Genomic DNA, 21,559 nt, shown 5'->3' on the forward strand with positions numbered 1-21,559 from the left:
TTTGCAAAAAAACCACATCCATATATACATTTTTCGCCAAATTTATTGTTCTACATGTCTTTGATAAAAAAAAAATGTTTGGGCAAAAAAAAATGGTTTGGGTAAAAGTTATAGCGTTTACAAACTATGGTACAAAAATGTGAATTTCCGCTTTTTGAAACAGCTCAGATTTTCTGAGCACCTGTCATGATTCCTGAGGTTCTGCAATGCCCAAACAGTAGAAAAACCCCACAAATGACCCCATTTCGGAAAGTAGACACCCTAAGGTATTCGCTGATGGGCATAGTGAGTTCATAGAACTTTTTATTTTTTGTCACAAGTTAGCGGAAAATGATGATGATTTTTATTTATTTTTTCTTACAAAGTCTCATATTCCACTAACTTGCGACAAAAAATAAAAAATTCTAGGAACTCACCATGCCCCTCACAGAATACCTTGGGGTGTCTTCTTTCCAAAATGGGGTCACTTGTGGCGTAGTTATACTGCCCTGGCAATTTAGGGGCCCATATGTGTGAGAAGTACTTTGCAATCAAAATGTGTAAAAAATGACCGGTGAAATCCGAAAGGTGCACTTTGGAATATGTGCCCCTTTGCCCACCTTGGCAGCAAAAAAGTGTCACACATCTGGTATCGCCGTACTCAGGAGAAGTTGGGGAATGTGTTTTGGGGTGTCATTTTACATATACCCATGCTGGGTGAGAGAAATATCTTGGCAAAAGACAACTTTTCCCATTTTTTTATACAAAGTTGGCATTTGACCATGATATTTTTCTCACCCAGCATGGGTATATGTAAAATGACACCCCAAAACACATTCCCCAACTTCTCCTGAGTACGGCGCCGCATACACCGACTTGCGTGTAATCTGACAGCAGCGCAATGCTTCTGTCAGAATGCACATCGGTGCTGCAGCTAGTAGATCGGTTGGTCCACCTGGAAGGTAAAAAGACAAAAACGAAAAAATGAAAAAACCAGGCCACAACGCAATAATTTTATTAACTTTGGAACAGAACATGTAACTTTAACTTTTTGAACTAAACATTAACGTGTTTGCTTACTGGTGTTTTTTTTTTTTTTTTTTTTACCTTTATAGAACAAACCTCTCCTTCCCCATGGGTCAATGTGCAAAGCGCAAATCGCCCAAAGATGTGGCGAAGTGCGTTATGCACTTTGTCCCATGTGAAAGGAGACGTTTGCAGCAGCTGTGAGTGAATGGGCCCTAATAGCCCTGTGTTCCTATCCTGGTGAGATGATCCCTATGCTAGGTGTACCTGTGTGTGGTACTTTCGGAAACACTCCCCTAAGCATAGGGCAGGGTGGTCAGGACAGTCAGGACAGAAATAGCGGGTGTCACGCCTTATTCCACTCCTGCTACAGACACGACATCTTTTTCGGGGTGACGGGTGGGTTGAGGTACCAGCAACGACATTGGGGAAATGTCGCTCGTGTAGACGGCTAACTACACTGGTGGATGGGGCCACGGAACCTCCTGGGTACAGGAGGTTCGCGATGATCTCTTCCTGAAATTTGAGGAAGGATCCAGTTCTCCCAGCCTTACTGTAGAGAACAAAACTATTGTACAGAGCCAATTGAATTAAATATACAGACACCTTCTTATACCAGCGTCTGGTTCTGCGGGAAACTAAATACGGAGACAACATCTGGTCATTGAAGTCCACCCCTCCCATGTGGAGGTTATAGTCGTGGACTGAGAGGGGCTTTTCAATGACACGGGTTGCTCGCTCAATTTGTATTGTCGTGTCTGCGTGAATGGAGGAGAGCATGTAAACGTCACGCTTGTCTCTCCATTTCACCGCGAGCAGTTCTTCGTTACACAGTGCGGCCCTCTGCCCCCTTGCAAGACGGGTGCTAACGAGCCGTTGGGGGAAGCCCGCGCGACTAGTTCGCGCGGTACCACAGGCGCCAATCCGTTCTAGAAACAAATGCCTAAAGAGGGCCACACTTGTGTAAAAATTGTCCACATAAAGATGGTACCCCTTGCCGAATAAGGGTGACACCAAGTCCCAGACTATCTTCCCACTGCTCCCCAGGTACTCAGGGCAACCGACCGGCTCCAGGGTCTGATCTTTTCCCTCATAGACACGAAATTTGTGTGTATAGCCTGTGGCCCTTTCACAGAGCTTATACAATTTGACCCCATACCGGGCGCGCTTGCTTGGGATGTATTGTTTGAAGCCAAGGCGCCCGGTAAAATGTATAAGGGACTCGTCTACGCAGATGTTTTGCTCAGGGGTATAAATATCTGCAAATTTCAGGTTGAAATGGTCTATGAGGGGCCGAATTTTGTGGAGCCGGTCAAAAGCAGGGTGGCCTCTGGGACGGGAGGTGCTGTTATCACTAAAGTGCAGGAAACGCAGGATGTTCTCAAATCGTGTCCTGGACATAGCAGCAGAGAACATGGGCATGTGATGAATCGGGTTCGTGGACCAATATGACCGCAATTCATGCTTTTTTGTCAGGCCCATGTTGAGGAGGAGGCCCAGAAAAGTTTTAATTTCGGAAACTTGGACTGGTTTCCACCGGAAAGGCTGGGCATAAAAGCTTCCCGGGTTAGCGGTTATAAATTGTGTGGCATACCGGTTTGTCTCTGCCACAACTAAGTCTAAAAGCTCCGCAGTCAAGAACAGCTCAAAAAATCCCAGGGCCGAACCGATCTGAGCTGTCTCAACCCGAACTCCAGACTGGGCGGTGAAAGGGGGAACTACAGGTGCGGCTGAAGTTGGGGACTGCCAATCAGGGTTTGCCAACACCTCTGGGATTCTAGGGGCTCTACGGGCACGTCTTTGCGGTGGCTGAGACGGGGTCACTACTGCACGTGCCACCGTACCAGCTTCAACTGCCCTTCTGGTGCTCGCTACTTCACCATGTTCTACGGCAGTGCTGGTACTAGGTCCAGGAAGGGCTGGGCTGCTGGTGTATGCCTCACCACGTAATCCGACAGCACCAGCCCCACTCTGCTGCTCTTGAAGCGGATCCTGCGCAACCTGCGGTCTAGCGACACGGGGCCGGGTACGCCTGCTGCTATCAGGGACCTCAACCTCCTCGTCCTAACTTTGGGTCAGAGAGCCACTGCTTTCTACAGGTTCGTATTCTGACCCGCTGGATTCATCAGATGAGGGTTCCCACTCCTCATCCGACTGGGTCAGAAGCCTGTAGGCCTCTTCAGAAGAATACCCCCTGTTAGACATGTGGGCAACTAAATTTCGGGGTATTCCCTGAGACTACCCAAGAAAAAAAAAGCAAGCCTGTCTTACAAATGGGAGGCTAGCAAAGTACCGGAGGCCGCTGCGGTTGATAAAAAATATCAAAACTGATTTTTTTATCGCCGCAGTGAGTGTAAAGTGAATGTGCAGCGATCAAAAAAATATTTTTTTTTGTCACTGCGGTGGGGCGGGCGTGGGCGAACGCACGTGTGGGCGACCGATCAGGCCTGATCGGGCAATCACTGCGTTTTGGGTGGAGGGAGAACTAAAGTGACACTAGTACTATTATAGATCTGACCGTGATCAGTTTTGATCACTTCCAGATACTATAAAAGTACAAATGCTGATTAGCGATACGCTAATCAGCGAATAACGGACTGCGGTGCGGTGGGCTGGGCGCTAACCGATCCCTAAACTACCTAACCAAGGGGCCTAAACTATACTGAAACCTAACGGTCAATACCAGTGAAAAAAAAATGTGACAGTTTACACTGATCACTTTTTTCCTTTCACTAGTGATTGACAGGGGCGATCAAAGGGGTGATCAAAGGGTTAATTGGGGTGATCTGGGGCTAGTATGTGGTGTAGTGGGTACTCACAGTTATGTGTGCTCCTCTGCTGGAACCAACCGACCAAAAGAAGGAGCAGAGGAGCACAGCAGCCATATAACCCCATCATATTTACTAATATGTGGGGTTAAATGGCTGCTGATTGTTTTTTTTGAAAATTAGCAACCTGCCAGCCAATGATCGTGGCCGGCAGGCTGCTGACGAAATACTCTGCAGTGAAATGCCGGCCCGCGATGCGCATGCGCGGGCCGGCTGTGACGTAATCTCGCGTCTCGCGAGATGACGCACGGATGCGTCCAGGAGGAATAAATCAACCACCTCCCGGACGCATCCGTGCGTTATGCGGTCGGGAGGTGGTTAAAAGACAGTTGCTAGGGCTTGTCTGTCTCTGGCTAAGAAGACAGGAAGACGGAGGGGCGGTTCTTAACATTGCATGCCTGCATTAGACTTCAGAGTGAGGAGGCTTGTCTCTCAGTAATCCAATCTGATTGGCTGGCAGGGAGCTGCTGGTTACAGCAAGTGTGTATCGGAAGTGAGGGAAAGCAGTTTTGGCCTCAGAGAACTGGCAGAGGAGCCATCTTGAGAAGGTCCTCATATTGTAAATGTTTAAACAGCCATAACTGAGGGAAAAACTCAAGGAAAACAGTGGTATGTGAAGAAACTAAAGACTGATTTATGCATAATGCTGCTGCAGCAGTAACTGTCACGGTACCTTTTGTGACAGAAGTTAGAAGATCGGAGAGACTGACTGCACGTGAGGTTAACTGACAGTCTCCTAAATCTCAGTGTTGTGGTTTGGTAATGACCACACCTCTTGCCAGGTGCAGCCCGTGGTCATTACTGTATTCCCTACTTAGTTTGGTCTCACACTTCATACCATGCGGTTGATATTCTCTCTTTGGATTTGGAAGAGTTGGTGTATGGACCTTACCTGAGTTCCTGCTCAGTTCCTGCAGAGGTCATTACACCCAGCATGGGGTCAAAGGTGTTGATTCATTATCCTAATTGGAGTCAGTAGGTGATAATGACCTCCCAGACAGCGTTGTATGTGGCAGACAATAGATGTTTAACCCCCCCCCCCCCGCCCTCTATTCAAGCTTGGCCTCCTTCACACCTTGTTTGTACCAATCGGCCTCCTTATCCAAAACACATACTTGATTGTCTTCAAAGGTGTGACCTGTTTCTTTTAGATGTAAGTACACGGCTGAATCTTGACCAGAGGTTTTGGCTCTACTATGCTGAGCCATACACTGATGTAGTTGTTGTTTTGTTTCGCCGATATACAGTTCTGAGCATTCCTCATTGCACTGGACTGCGTACACAATGTTGTCCATCTTGTGTTTAGGCGTTAGGTCTTTTGGGTGAACCAGTTGTTGCCTCAGTGTGTTGCTGGGTTTAAAGCAGACAGGGATGTGATGTTTATTAAAAATCCTTTTGAGTTTCTCAGAGACCCCAGCTGCATATGGGATAACCATATTCTTGCGTCTGTGATGCTTCTCGCCCTCACTGGTAGTCTTGGTGCTCTTTCTTCTCCTTCATTCTGTTTTGACAAAGGCCCAATCTGGATACCCGCAAGTTTTAAGTGCCCCTCTGAGGTGTTTGAATTCCTTCGCCTTGGCCTCTGTGCTGGTGGGGATTTTCTCTGCCCGGTGGTGTAGAGTCTGGATGACTCCCAGTTTGTGGTCTAGAGGATGGTGGGAATCAAATAGCAGGTACTGGTCTGTGTGTGTTGGTTTTCAATAGACCTCTATTCCCAGCTTCCTTCCCTCTTCCACTGTTATAAGACCAGTTTGTTGTTGATGTTATGATCCACTGAGTTGATGTGGTCGGTGAAAGCCTGTAACTCTTGTTTATGAATTTTAACCCAAGTGTCATCCACATATCTGAACCAATGACTCGGTGTAATTTCCTTGAAAGTGGTCAGGGCTTTCCTTTCTACTTCCTCCATATACAGGTTCGCTACAATAGGTGAGACTGGCGATCCCATAGCACAGCCATGTTTTTGCTTGTAGAACTTGTCCTTATACTTGAAGTAGGTGGTACTTAGACAAAGGGCCAGTAAGGCACACACTTGGTCTGGGCTAAGTTCTGTTCTGCAGCCTAAGGTGTTGTCTAGTAACAACTGTTTCCTGACTGTTTCAATTGCCTCTGTGGTGAGTATGCAGGTGAAGAGGGATGTAACATCATAGGAGACCATTGTTTCTTCTGTACCCAATACCAAGTTCTGGATTTTGGTGGTGAAATCCTGAGAGTTCTGTATGTGATGTTGTGTGTTTCCAAACAAGGGCGCTAGGATTCTGGCTAAGTATTTTGCCACAGTGTAGGTCACAGAGTTGATGCTGCTGACAATGGGTCTGAGAGGGGTCCCCTCCTTATGTATCTTAGGAAGTCCATAAATACATGGAGGGGCTTCCCCAGGGTAGAGGCGATGATACATGGCCCGATCAATGATTTTGTCCTTTTCTAGTTGTTGTAGTTCTATAACCTTTTTCCTGTAGCCACTGGTTGGGTCTCGTCTTGGGGCCTCATATGTGTTGTTATCATCCAGGAGTGTGGTCACCTTGGCATCGTAGTCAGATGTATTAAGTACAACCGTGCATCTTCCTTTATCCGCAGGCAGGATGGTGATGTTTGTGTCTTTCTTCAGGGATGTAACCGCCCTCCTTTCTTCTCTAGTCAAGTTTGAAGGAGGTGGTTTGCCACTGGCCAGAGCTGCAGACACTTTAAGGCGAAGTTGTTCAGCCTCACCCTGTGGTACTTTGTTGCTGTGGACTGAGGCATCAGTGGCTGAAATAATATCAACTATTGGTATGGTTCTTGGTGTGATTGCGAAATTCAACCCTTTTAGCAAGGACATCCAACTCAGGCTGGGTGAGAACCTGGTCTGAAAGATTCTGCACCCATTTCTCTTTGTTTTGCACTGTCCTTGTTTCCTCCTTTCGCCTCCATGTCAGTTCCTCACTGGTATGGCTGTTCGCAGTTCGGGATAACAAAATGCAGAACTTGTTCTTCTCCCTCTCCTTGCTCTTAGTGTGCAGAGCTAGCTGTGCATGTACTGTGAAATCTGTTACTTTCCTCCACGTTTCAGCGGGTAGCTGCAAAGTCAGGTCCTCTTCCAGCTGACTGATAGTTTGTTTCAAGGCTTCAACTGTGAAATGGGTCTGTCATACCCGTTCATTTAGTAGTTGCTTCTGGGCTTTTTGTAGAATCATCTCAGCTCTGTGACCCTTCACTGTGGACCTCTGACCCCATGCTGGGTATAATTACCAGATGTTGATTCAGTTACATATTTATTCCCAGAGAATTCTTGTACAGTCACTCAGAATTGAGAAAGCTTATTGGAAGAACGAGTGAAACGTTTTCAAGAAATCTACAGTAAGTCCAGTTGCCTTGATTTATTCCTTACAGATTTATACCATGACCTGGATAAATGAGAACCTTCACAGACATACTATGAGGTTTCTCTGACTCAGCTTTATAGCTGAGTAGATAAGGTCTTTGCCTCTAATGTACAACTTTGAAAGTTCAAATCCCAACAGAATTTTTATATATATATATATATATATATATATATATATATATATATATATGTTTTTTGCCATAATATATTTACATATATTATTATATATTTATCAAATATAATATGTTATAATATATGTAAATATATTATGGCTAAAAACATCAGTAGTAGTTTCCCACATATTATGCATTCAAATATATATCAGAAATATGATTTTATCTATCTATCTATATATATATATATATATATATATATATATATATATATATATATATTATTTGTATTTTTTGTAATTACACATTTATTTTGTGTCATAATTTTTTTTACAATTACTAAAAAATATAAAAATATATAAATGTAATCTCTATTTCTGAAATCCTAACCTTGTACATTAGAGGAAACGATGTTTACCACTACACTATACAGCTACACATTAACCTACACAGAAATATAAAATGAGTCTGCTGCTGAATAGGAATAGAACAGAAACTACTATGAGGTTTTTAAGACAGTTTAGCATTCAGCTTTATAGCTGAGTCGATAAGGTCCTTGCCTCTAATATACATCTTTGGGAGTTCAAATCCCCACAGAAACTTTTCAGAAATTAGATTTAAATACACTGGGGTGTCCCCAAGCACTGGCATATAGCTATATATGAAGTCAGAGCAGGGACTCCTATGCCGAACTAGAGTCCCGACACCCTCCCCTCTTCAGGGCAGGGGGTGCCTGGGGTTCTTCCATTGAGCATTGCGAAGTGTTGCACACAAGCACTTTGGTGCTCGCCCAACACTAGTCACCACACTAGCCTGCGTGATGATGTAATCTTGCGCCGCACAGGATTTTGGCCAAGATCTTTAAGCAAGATGGCAACAGCCAGCTTGTTGTGAGCAAATGGAGGCAGTAAGTTTGATACAAAAATGTTTTGCATTGTTAATTTTACACTCAGATGCCGCGCAGCATCTGAGCGGTACAATGACGGGGACGGCACTTTCGTAAGTAATTTGTCACAAAGTGAATTTTTTTGTGAAATTCAGCAAATCAGCCAAATTTAACTTTTAAGAAATTCGCTCATCTCTAGTATTGGCTATAACAAACATATCAGGAAAAGTTACAGATCCAATATAAGCCCAATGGCTCACTGGTGATGTCTTCTCTGATTTCAAACATTCTCTTTTATTTTCTTCTTCATCTGGCCCAGACCGCCATGATCATGTCTCCAGACATTTCCTGATTTTAAAAGTAAAAGCAAAGACAATGCAAAAGCATTCTTCAAAAATATAATATATAAATTAATGATATATTCACTATATCAAATGAATATGATGAATACAATTTAATCATGTGCCCATCCACCACAGCAAGATTACCTATTTCTGGACAGGAACCTAGAGTATGTGATAGCTCACTCTGTTCTCACAGGTCTCAAATTAAGGGGGGGGGCAGGCTCCACAAGCATACTAAATCTGCTCTATAAGCTACCTTCCTTTTTGCTAGCAGGCATTTCAGGGAGAGCAGGCTACAACTATATACTGAACCTACTCTATTTGATTCCTCTCCTTGTTCCAGCAGGCCTCATGTGAATTCAGGGAGAGCAGAGTACATCTATATATCTCTCTGTTGGCTCGGAAAGAGGTATCATATAGGGTAGGGTCTGATCCAGAAAAAGGTCACTTTGAGATGGTAGATGGGCACAAATTATTTTGATCAAAATGTATTTGCTACATATTTCATATTAATTTATATAGTTAATGTAACATTACTGCTGCTTTGTGTTTGCTTTTACATTTGCAGTTTCAGCCATGGCGACGCTAAAATCCACATTCACTTAATATTACAGGATGTGATGGCTAACTATGTTTTTTAGTTTTAACTGAGTGATTTCTGCTTCTATAGGTGGGGTCTTATTGATCTTTACAAAATTGACCCATAATACAGCCATGTTCATGGGGCATGTGGGCTGTAGCCCCAATATTCATCTATAAAACAATAACCTGGTGGCATAATACAGCTATCCCCAGGAAACAAGCGCTAGACATACCACTGCTCTATTCTACCATTTATCAGACTTTCTATTCCGCCTTGTGTAAAACTTCTATAGGAACCAATATAAAGTGCATTTTAAAGCAGTAACAGTTAGAAGTCATCCTTGAAATAAACACTATCCTCCTCAATACAGGATCATCATCTATGACAGTTTAGAGATGACAATACTCCAAAGCATTTTATACAATGCATTTTCTAATAAAGCTTAAAAAGTGCTGCAGGCAACGGTGCTGAAAACTAAAGAGGAGAGAAAAATGACTTTTCTCTCTAATAATGCAAGCTGGCCTCATTCAAGGTTAGAATATGTGTCATTTTACTGAAATTATCGGTTTGTGTCTAACTTTCCAAATGAAAGCTGTTTACTGACGTCTTTACTGGTACTTTTTGTTCTCTGTAGGCTGATTCCACGTTCTCTGATTCTATGTTTCATTGTAATATCTCTAAAGAGCCAAGGTTATTGCACAGTCAAATAATATTACATATAACAACTGGTATCTGGAGCTTTCCTCCCTTATTTTCTTGTATTCAGATTTTGTATTCAGATCTATTATTTTGCAAACTCACATAACCTTAGCACCGTGTTTTATGCCCCGTAAACTTTTTCTCCCCATGACACAAGTATAGACTGGTAGATGACACTCTACACTCTTAGAGTAATGTTATGGATCTTTATACTAATAAATAAATCTTAAATCAGTAATAATAAGAAATCAGGTTAATTTACTTGCAAAGTCCTGCAAAGTTCAGGACAACTAATATTCCCATTTAATCTGGCAATTTTTGTTAAATGGGTCAACCAATGGAAAGCAGAATTTCGGGTGCTCTATAGAGTGAGTGAACAAGTTGAGATGCGGTTTAGATCCAGTTTGCTGAATTAAAAAAAAAGTTTGTTTCAGGTCCGAATCAATTTGGGCCGAACCGAAGTTGCTCCAATTGCCCTGAGGCAATTAGAATAACTCCCTGGATCAACGACCCCTCTCTAGTAGCTATAGCCTGTAATATTATTACACTCCAGAAATACATCCAGGCCCCTCTTGAACTCTTTTAGTGAACTCACTATCACCACCTCCTCAGGCAGAGAGTTCCATAGTCTCACTGCTCTTACCATAAAAAATCTTCTTCTATGTTTGTGTACAAACCTACTTTCCTCCAGACGCAGAGGATGTTCCTTCGTCACAGTCATAGTCCTGGGGATAAATAGATGATGGGATAGATCTCTGTACTGACCTCTGATATATTTACAGACGTGGACAAAATTGTTGGTACCCTTTGGTCAATGAAAGAAAAAGTCACAATGGTCACAGAAATAACTTTAATCTGACAAAAGTAATAATAAATTAAAATTCTATAAATGTTAACCAATGAAAGTCAGACATTGTTTTTCAACCATGCTTCAACAGAATTATGTAAAAAAATAAACTCATGAAACAGGCATGGACAAAAATGATGGTACCCCTAGAAAACACAGAACATAATGTGACCAAAGGGACATGTTAATTCAAGGTGTGTCCACTAATTAGCATCACAGGTGTCTACAACCTTGTAATCAGCCATTGGGCCTATATATATGGCTCCAGGTAATCACTGTGTTGTTTGGTGATATGGTGTGTACCACACTCGACATGGACCAGAGGAAGCAAAGGAAAGAGCTGTCTCAAGAGATCAGAAAGAAAATTATAGACAAGCATGTTAAAGGTAAAGGCTATAAGACCATCTCCAAGCAACTAGATGTTCCTGTGAGTACAGTTGCACATATTATTCATAAGTTTAAGATCCATGGGACTGTAGCCAACCTCCCTGGACGTGGCCGCAGGAGGAAAATTGATGACAAATCTAAGAGACGGATAATCCGAATGGTAACAAAAGAGCCTAGAAAGACTTCTAAAGAGATTCAAGGTGAACTTCATGCTCAAGGAACATCAGTGTCAGATCGCACCATCCGTCGTTGTTTGAGCCAAAGTGGACTACATGGGAGACGACCAAGGAGGACACCATTGTTGAAAACGAATCATAAAAAAGCAAGACTGGAATATGCCAAACTACATGTTGACAAGCCACAAAGCTTCTGGGAGAATGTCCTGTGGACAGATGAGACAAAAATCGAAGTTTTTGCCAAGGCACATCAGCTGTATGTTCACAGACGAAAAAATGAAGCATATCAAGAAAAGAACACTGTCCCTACTGTGAAACATGGAGGAGGCTCTGTTATGTTCTGGGGCTGCTTTGCTGCGTCTGGCACAGGGTGTCTTGAATCTGTGCAGGGTACAATGAAATCTCAAGACTATCAAGGAATTCTAGAGAGAAATGTACTAGCCAGTGTCAGAAAGCTTGGTCTCAGTCGCAGGTCATGGGTCTTGCAACAGGACAATGACCCAAAACACACCGCTAAAAACACCCAAGAATGGCTAAGAGGAAAAAATTGGACTATTCTAAAGTGGCCTTCTATGAGCCCTGACCTCAATCCTATTGAGCATCTTTGGAAGGAGCTGAAACATGCAGTCTGGAAAAGGCACCCTTCAAACCGGACACAACTGGAGCAGTTTGCTCATGAGGAGTGGGCCAAAATACCTGCTGAGAGGTGCAGATGTCTCATTGACAGTTACAGGAAGCGTTTGATTGCAGTGATTGCCTCAAAAGGTTGCGCAACAAAATATTAAGTTAGGGGTACCATCATTTTTGTCCATGCCTGTTTCATGAGTTTATTTTTTTACATAATTCTGTTGAAGCATGGTTGAAAAACAATGTCTGACTTTCATTGGTTAACATTTATAGAATTTTAATTTATTATTACTTTTGTCAGATTAAAGTTATTTCTGTGACCATTGTGACTTTTTCTTTCATTGACCAAAGGGTACCAACAATTTTGTCCACGTCTGTATACATAGTTATTAGATCTCCCCTCAATCTTCTTTTTTCTAAAGTGAATAACCCTAATTTTGATAATCTTTCAGGGTACTGTAGTCCCCCAATTCCAGTTATTACTACTTTAGTTGCCCTCCTCTGAACCCTCTACAGCTCTGCTATGTATGCCTTGTTCACAGGAGCCCAGAACTGTACACAGTTCTCCAAGTGTGGTCTGACTAGTGATTTGTAAAGTGGTAGGACTATGTTCTCATCACAGGCATCTATTCCCCTTTTGATGCAACCCATTATTAGAGATGGCCTTGTGGTTCGCCCGGCGGTCGTTTTGCGGCGATGTCCACCGGCGCCATATTATTTTCCTTTGTGCCGAATTTTGACCCATGACACATCCATTAGGTGGGACAAGATAGCCAATTGAGATGTTTCAGCACATGAACACACCCCCGACCCTATAAAAGAACCCGATCTGGCAGCCATTTTACATTCTGTGTTTTGCCAGTGTAGGGAGAGGTTGCTTTGTGGAGCAGAGCTGTTAGGGACACCAAACGCTAGCTAATAGGGCCATAAAAGTCCTTTTAAAGAATGGTATAGGTGTGCAATCGATAGGTGTAAAATACTGAGGGGTGTGATATACTTATATTATACTTTCTAACATAGAAAGTATATTATAGTGCATTTGTATTGTGCAGCAGTTGTGTGCAGTTTTGCTGCAAAACCGCAGCTATATAGAGGGACAAACACTATTGGAACAACTAATTGCAACAGGTGTTATATACCTGTTGCCCCCCAAAAACTGATTGAGGGGTGTGATATACCTTCTTCCACAAAATAATGATTGAGGGCTGCGATATACCTACTTCCACAAAATACTGATAAAAAGGGTTCGATATACAGTACCTTTTTCTACAAAATATTGATTGAGGCCTGCAATATACCTGCTTCCACAAAATACCGATTAAGGGTACTTTCACACTAGCGTTATTCTTTTCCAGCATTGAGTTCTGTGTTAGGGGCTCAATACCAGAAAATAACTGATCATTTTATCCCCATGCATTCTGAATAGAGAGCAATCCGTTCAGGATGCATCAGGATGTCTTCAGTTCAGTCTTTTTGCCTTTTCAGGATGGAGATAATACCGCAGCATGCTGCGGTTTTATCTCCGTCCAAAATTCCAGCAACACTTCCCGGAATGCATTTTTTCCCATTGAAATGCATTAGTGCCGGATCCGGCATTAAAATTACCGCATTGACGTATCTGGTCTTCTGGTCTGCGCATGTGCAGACCTTTAAAAGTGTGAAAATAATAAATACCGGATCCGTTTTGCCGGATGACACCGGAAAAATGGATCCGGTATTGCAATGCATTTTTCTGACTGATCAGGCATTTGCAACGCAACTGCCTGCCGGAATCAACGCAGGTGTGAAAGTACCCTAAGGGGTTCGATATTATTATTATTAATTATTAAAGCACCATTCATTCCATAGCGCTGTACATATGAAAAGGGGTATACATATATAATATAGACAATTGCACTAAGCATAAGCAAGACAAGTTGCAAACTGGTACAGAAGGAGAGAGGGCCCTGCCCCTGAGGGCTTACAATCTACATGGTATAGGAGAAAGACACAGTAGGTGAGGGTGAAGCTGTTCATTGCGATATAGAGGCAGCAGGGTCACTGGTTGTAGGCTTGTCTGAAGAGGTGGGTTTTTAGGTTTCCTTTTGACGAATTCCACTGTAAGTGAGAGTCTGATATGTTGGGGTAGCGAGTTCCAGAGTGTGGGGGATGCACACGAGAAATCTTGGAGGTGATTGTGGGAAAAGGTGATAAGAGGAGAGGAGAGTGGGGATGTATCGGGAAAGTAGCTCAGAGATGTAGAGAGAGGACAGGTTGTGGACGGCCTTGTATGTAATTGTTAGTATTTTGAACTGAATTCGCTAGGCAATGGGGAGCCAGTGAAGGGATTGGCAGAGGGGAGAGGCAGAGGAGTAACAGGGCGGAAGGTGGATTATTCGGGCAGCAGAGTGGAGGATAGATTGGCGGGGTGCGAGAGTGCTAGATGGACGGCCACAGAGGAGAATGTTGTAGTAGTCTAGACGGGAGATGATGAGGCCATGTACAAGCATTTTCGCAGATTCAAAGTTGAGGAAAGCGCGGATGCGGGAGATGTTTTTGAGTTGGAGGCGGCAGGTGGTGGAAAGGGCTTCGATGTGCTTTCGGAAGGAGAGAGCAGAATCCAAGGTCACTCCACGGCAGCGGACTTGGTTGACCGGGGAGAGTGTGCAGCCGTTGATCAGGATAGATAGGTCTGTTGGGGGGTTTAGCAAGATAGGGGAAAGATTATGAATTCTGTTTTATCCATGTTAAGTTTTAGAAAGCGAGAGGAGAAGGATGATATGGAAGCTAGGCATTGTGGGATTCTGGATAATAAGGTGGTGATTTCTGGACCAGAGAGGTAGATTTGTGTGTCGTCAGCATAAAAGTGATACTGAACTCATGGGACTCTATGAGATGTCCCAGGCCAAAAGTGTAGATAGAGAAGAGCAGGAGTTCTAGGACTGAGCCTTTCGGTACACCATCAGAGAGGGAATGAGGTGGTGTGAGAGTGGGAGACGCTAAACGTCCAATCTGTGAGGTATGATGTGATCCAGGAGAAGGCCAGGTCAGTGATGCCAAGAGATGAGAGAGTTTGCAACAGAAGGGAGTGGTCGACAGTGTCAATGGGTCAATGGCAGAGGACAGGTCAAGGAGAAGGAGGACAGAGTAATGTTTTTTGGTTTTGGCTGTTAGTAGGTCATTGGTGACTTTGGTAAGGGCAGTCTCAGTCGAGTGGTGGGGTCGGAAGCCAGATTGTAGCCAGTAAAAGAGGGAGGAGAAGGAGAGGTGAGAGGACAGTCCAGAATGGACATATTGTTCAAGTAGCTTAGAGGCATATGGAAGAAGTGATATGGGGCGATAACTGGACAAAGAAGAAAGGTCAAGTGAAGGCTTTTTGAGGATGGGTGTAATGGTAGCAGGTTTAGAACCAGAGGGGAAGACACCAGAGGTTAGTGATAGGTTAAAGAGATGAGTTAGTGCTAGGATAAACACTGTGGTGAGGCTAGGGATGAGGTGAGATGGGATTGGATCAAGTGCAAAGGTGGTGAGATGTGATCTGGAGAGTAGAGTTTTCTTCTGTAATAGTGGAGAAGTGGGTTTTGGGATAAGAGGACTGAGCAATTGTGTAGAGGGTCTGTAGGGACTGTGTACTGAAGCTTTCTCTGATGTTGACTATCTTTAGTTTGAAGTATGCGGCAAAGTCCTCAGCTGAGATGAGAGGAGAGGGTGGGGGCACTGGGGGAAGGAGAAGGGAGTTAAAAGCATTAAAAAGTTGTTTAGGGCTGTGGGCCAGGGAAGATATGAGAGATGAGAAGTAGGCCTGTTTTGCATCAGCGAGTGAGGATTTAAATATGAGGAGGGATTGCTTATATGCAGTGAATTGATCTTTCAAATGGGATTTCTTCCATCGCCGATCAGCAGCCCTAGAAGCTTGTCTGAGTTTTTAGGTCAGGTGGGTGTGCCAGGGTTGTCTGTTGATTTTTTGGATTTTGTTGTGTGTGAGGGGGCAACTGAGTCCAGAGATGTACTTATTGTGGTGTTATACAGGGTAGTGACAGCATCTGGGTCTTTGAGGGAACAAATAGTAGAGAGTGGCAGAAGAGAGTCAGAAAGCAAGCGAAAGTCGAGATGTTTAAGGTTCCTGCGGGAGTGTGCTAGTGTGTGGACCGGGGGAGCAGCAGAAGAGACAAGTGAAGAGAAGGTAAGTAGGTTGTGGTTGGATAAGGGGAGAGGCGGAGGCGGGTGAAGATCAGATCCAGAGCGTGACCATCTCTGTAGGTAGGAGCAGATGACCACTGTGAGGCCGAAGGAGAAAATGAGAGATAGGAGTTTAGAGGCGGCTGAGTGGCAGGTTTCAATAGGGATATTGAAGTCGGCAGAAAGAAAGGGTTAGGAGCCAGGTGGTAAAGTGGTCAAGAAAGATGATGGCTGATATACCTGTTTTCACCAAATATTGATTAAGGGGTTTGATATACCTGCTTCCACAAAATACTGATTAAGGGGTTTGATATACCTTCTTCCACCAAATTTTGATTGAGGCCTGCGATTTACCTGCTTCCACAAAATACTGATTAAGGGATTCGATATACCTGTTTCTACTAAATATTGATTGAGGCCTGCGATATACCTGCTTCCACAAAATACTGATTAAGGGGTTCGATATACCTGTTTCCACAAAATATTAATTGAGTTGTGTGATATACGTACCTGCTTCTCCAAAATACTGATTAAAGGGTTTGACATACCTGCTTCTACAAAATATTGATTAAGGGGTTCGATATATCTGTTTCACCAAATATTGATTGAGGCCTGCAATATACTTGCTTCCACAAAATACTGATTAAGGGGATCGATATACCTGTTTCCACAAAATTTTGATTGAGGCCTGCAATAAACCTGCTTCCACAAAATACTGATTAAGGGGTTTGATGTACCTGCTTTCACAAAATATTGATTGAGGCCTGCGATATACCTGCTTCAACAAAATACTGATTAAGAGGTTCAATATAACTGTTTCCAGCAAATATTGATTGAGGGGTGCGATATACCTGCTTCCACAAAATACTGATTAAGGGGTTTAATATACCTGCTTCAACAAAATACTGATTAAGGGGTTTAATATACCTGCTTCAACAAAATACTGATTGAGGGCTGCTATATACCTGCTTTCACAAAATACTGATTAAGGGATTCGATATACCTGTTTCTACCAAATATTGATTGAGGCCTAAGAAATAACTGCTTACACAAAATACCGAATAAGAGGTTCGATATACCTGTTTCTATCAAATATTAAATGAGGCCTACGATATACCTGCTTCCACAAAATACTGATTAAGGGGTTCGATATACCTGTTTACATCAAATATTGATTGAAGCCTGCGATATACCTGCTTCCACAAAATACTGATTAAGAGGTTTAATATGCCTGCTTCCACAAAATACTGATTGAGGGCTGCGATATAAGTGCTTCCACAAGATATTGATTAAGGGGTTAGATATACCTGTTTCTACAAAACATTCATTGAGGCCTGCGATATGCCTGATTCCACAAAATATTGATTAAGGAGGGTTTCGATATACCTGTTTCCAACAAATATTGATTGAGGAGTGCGATATACCTGCTTCCACAAAATACTGATTGAGGGCTGCGATATACCTGCTTCTACCAAATACTGATTAAAGGGTTTGATATACCTGCTTCTACCAAATAATGATTGAGGCCAGCAATATACCTACTTCCACAAAATACTGATTAAGGCGTTCGATATGCCCGTTTCCACAAAATATTGATTATGGGGTGCGATATACTTAACTGCTTCCATAAAATACTGATTAAGGGGTTTGATATGCCTGCTTCCACAAAATACTAATTGAGAGCTGCGATATACCTGCTTCCACAAAATACTGATTGAGGGGTTCGATATACCTGTTTCCGACAAATCTTGATTGAGGGGTGCGATATGCCTGCTTCCACAAATTACTGATTAAGGGGTTTGATATACCTGCTACCACCAAATATTGATTGAGGCCTGCGATATACCTGCTTCCACAAAATATTGATTAAGGGGTTCGATATACCTGGGTTTCCACCTAATATTGATTGAGATCTGCGATATACCTGGTTCCACAAAATACTGATTAAGGTGTTCGATATACCAATTTCCACCAAATATTGATTGAGGCCTGCGATATACCTGCTTCCACAAAATACTGATTAAGGGGTTCGATATACCTGTTTCCACAAAATATTAATTGAGTTGTGTGATATACGTACCTGCTTCTCCAAAATACTGATTAAAGGGTTTGACATACCTGCTTCTACAAAATATTGATTAAGGGGTTCGATATATCTGTTTCACCAAATATTGATTGAGGCCTGCAATATACTTGCTTCCACAAAATACTGATTAAGGGGATCGATATACCTGTTTCCACAAAATTTTGATTGAGGCCTGCAATAAACCTGCTTCCACAAAATACTGATTAAGGGGTTTGATGTACCTGCTTTCACAAAATATTGATTGAGGCCTGCGATATACCTGCTTCAACAAAATACTGATTAAGAGGTTCAATATAACTGTTTCCAGCAAATATTGATTGAGGGGTGCGATATACCTGCTTCCACAAAATACTGATTGAGGGCTGCGATATACCTGCTTCTACCAAATGCTGATTAAGGGGTTTGATATACCTGCTTCTACCAAATAATGATTGAGGCCAGCAATATACCTAATTCCACAAAATACCGATTAAGGCGTTCGATATGCCTGTTTCCACAAAATATTGATTGAGGGGTGCGATATACTTAATTGCTTCCATAAAATACTGATTAAGGGGTTTGATATGCCTGCTTCCACAAAATACTAATTGAGAGCTGCGATATACCTGCTTCCACAAAATACTGATTGAGGGGTTCGATATACCTATTTCCGACAAATCTTGATTGAGGGGTGCGATATGCCTGCTTCCACAAATTACTGATTAAGGGGTTTGATATACCTGCTACCACCAAATATTGATTGAGGCCTGCGATATACCTGCTTCCACAAAATACTGATTAAGGGGTTCGATATACCTGTTTACATCAAATATTGATTGAAGCCTGCGATATACCTGCTTCAACAAAATACTGATTAAGAGGTTTAATATGCCTGCTTCCACAAAATACTGATTGAGGGCTGCGATATAAGTGCTTCCACAAGATATTGATTAAGGGGTTAGATATACCTGTTTCTACAAAACATTGATTGAGGCCTGCGATATGCCTGATTCCACAAAATATTGATTAAGGAGGGTTTCGATATACCTGTTTCCAACAAATATTGATTGAGGAGTGCGATATACCTGCTTCCACAAAATACTGATTGAGGGCTGCGATATACCTGCTTCTACCAAATACTGATTAAAGGGTTTGATATACCTGCTTCCACCAAATAATGATTGAGGCCAGCAATATACCTACTTCCACAAAATACTGATTAAGGCGTTCGATATGCCCGTTTCCACAAAATATTGATTATGGGGTGCGATATACTTAACTGCTTCCATAAAATACTGATTAAGGGGTTTGATATGCCTGCTTCCACAAAATACTAATTGAGAGCTGCGATATACCTGCTTCCACAAAATACTGATTGAGGGGTTCGATATACCTATTTCCGACAAATCTTGATTGAGGGGTGCGATATGCCTGCTTCCACAAATTACTGATTAAGGGGTTTGATATACCTGCTACCACCAAATATTGATTGAGGCCTGCGATATACCTGCTTCCACAAAATATTGATTAAGGGGTTCGATATACCTGGGTTTCCACCTAATATTGATTGAGATCTGCGATATACCTGGTTCCACAAAATACTGATTAAGGTGTTCGATATACCAATTTCCACCAAATATTAATTGAGGCCTGCGATATACCTGATTCCACAAAATACTGATTAAGCGGTTCGATTTACCTGCTTCCACAAAATATTGATTGAGGCCTGCGATATACCTGCCTCCACAAAATATTGATTGAGGGCTGCAATATGCCTGCTTCCACAAAATACTACAAAGTATTGATTGAGGATTGCGATATAGCTGCTTCTACAAAATATTGATTAAGGGTTTCGATATACCTGTTTCTACCAAATATTTATTGAGGGGTGTGATATACCTGCTCCCACAAAATACTGATTAAGGGGTTTGATATATCTGCTTCCACCAAATATTGATTGAGGCTTACGAAACACCTGCCTCCACAAAATACAGATTTAGTCATTCAATATACCTGTTTCTACCAAATATTGATTGAGGCCTACGAAATACCTGCTTCCACAAAATACTGATTAAGGGGTTTGATATGCCTGTTTCCACAAAATATTGATTGAGGCCTGCAATATACCTGCTTCCACAAAATATTGATTAAGGGGTTTGATGTCTGCTTCCACAAAATACTGATTAAGGGGTTCGATATACCTGTTTCTACCAAATATTGATTGAGCCCTGCAATTTATATGCTTCCACAAAATACCGATTAAGGGGTTCGATATACTTGTTTCCACCAAATATTGATTGAGGGTTGCGATATACCTGCTTCCACAAAATACACATTTAGGCTACTTTCACACTCACGTTTGGTGCGGATCCATCATGGATCCGTACAGACAGATCCGTTCAGATAATACAACTGTCTGCATCCGTTCAGAACGGATCTGTTTGTATTATCTTTACCATATTTGTATTATCTTGAACACTATTGAAAGTCAATGGAGGATGGATCCGTTTCCTATTGTAGCAAAAAAAAAGCAAGTGGAGATAGTATACCAAAATATCAATTTATTATCAAATATAAAATATGGGAAAAGGACGGGATGGTAGACAGAATACAGAAAAGCGAAGAGCAGTATACACAACTGCATATACATGTGTATCCATGCGACAATAAGCATAGATGGCTAACAGGTGGAAGTGGTTATAAGTCAAGGACAACCAAATATACGTAACAGATATACCCCACTTTGGGCTATATAGTATATGATGGAAAACAAAAATAGCTGGATGTCCGTGAATTGCACCACAACGTCCAAGGATCATAGGCAACCAAGACAGACAGGGAAAATGCAAAAGTAACTCGAGTCTAGTCTGTCACTAAATCCCAGGGTATAGCAATGTTTTAAATGGTATCAAAAGGCCTAATATGGATGTAATAAGACACCATATATAGGTATAGAGCAATACTATACACCGGACGTACCTAAAGCTATGATGAACACAGGAGGATACTGAACCCTAAGCGCAAGACCTCGACGCGCGTTTCACCTCAGCGGCTTCGTCAGGCGGTACTAAGTGACAGGATGGCAGGGTATATATAGTCTAGGAGATGGGAGGGATTTACCTGGGTTTCCTATTGTGCCAGATTGTGTCATAGAAAACGTATTGTCCCCATTGACTTACAATGTGTGTCAGAATGGATCCATTTGGCTCAGTTTCGTCAGACAGACACCAAAACGCTGCAAGAAGCATTTTTGTGTCCGCCTCCAAAGCGGAATGGAGACGGGACAGAGGCAAACTGAGGCAAACTGAGGCATTCTGAGCGGATCCTTTTTCAGAATGCATTAGTGCAAAACGGATCCATTTTGGACCGCTTGTGAGAGCCCCTGAACGGATCTAACAAACGTAAAGCCAAAATGCCAGTGTGAAAGTGGCCTAAAGGGTTCGATATACCTGTTTTCACCAAATATTGATTGAGGGGTGC

The 21,559-nt window shown here is 42.4% G+C and overlaps 1 pseudogene; it reads right to left on the bottom strand.

Annotated features, from left to right (window-relative positions):
• Nucleotides 1-4,838: 4,838 nt before the first annotated feature.
• Nucleotides 4,839-21,559, bottom strand: part of LOC122942171 — a 44,520-nt pseudogene continuing 27,799 nt past the window's right edge.

Source organism: Bufo gargarizans, chromosome 6 (assembly GCF_014858855.1).
Source record: "Bufo gargarizans isolate SCDJY-AF-19 chromosome 6, ASM1485885v1, whole genome shotgun sequence".
NCBI classification, from domain to species: Eukaryota; Metazoa; Chordata; class Amphibia; order Anura; family Bufonidae; genus Bufo; species Bufo gargarizans.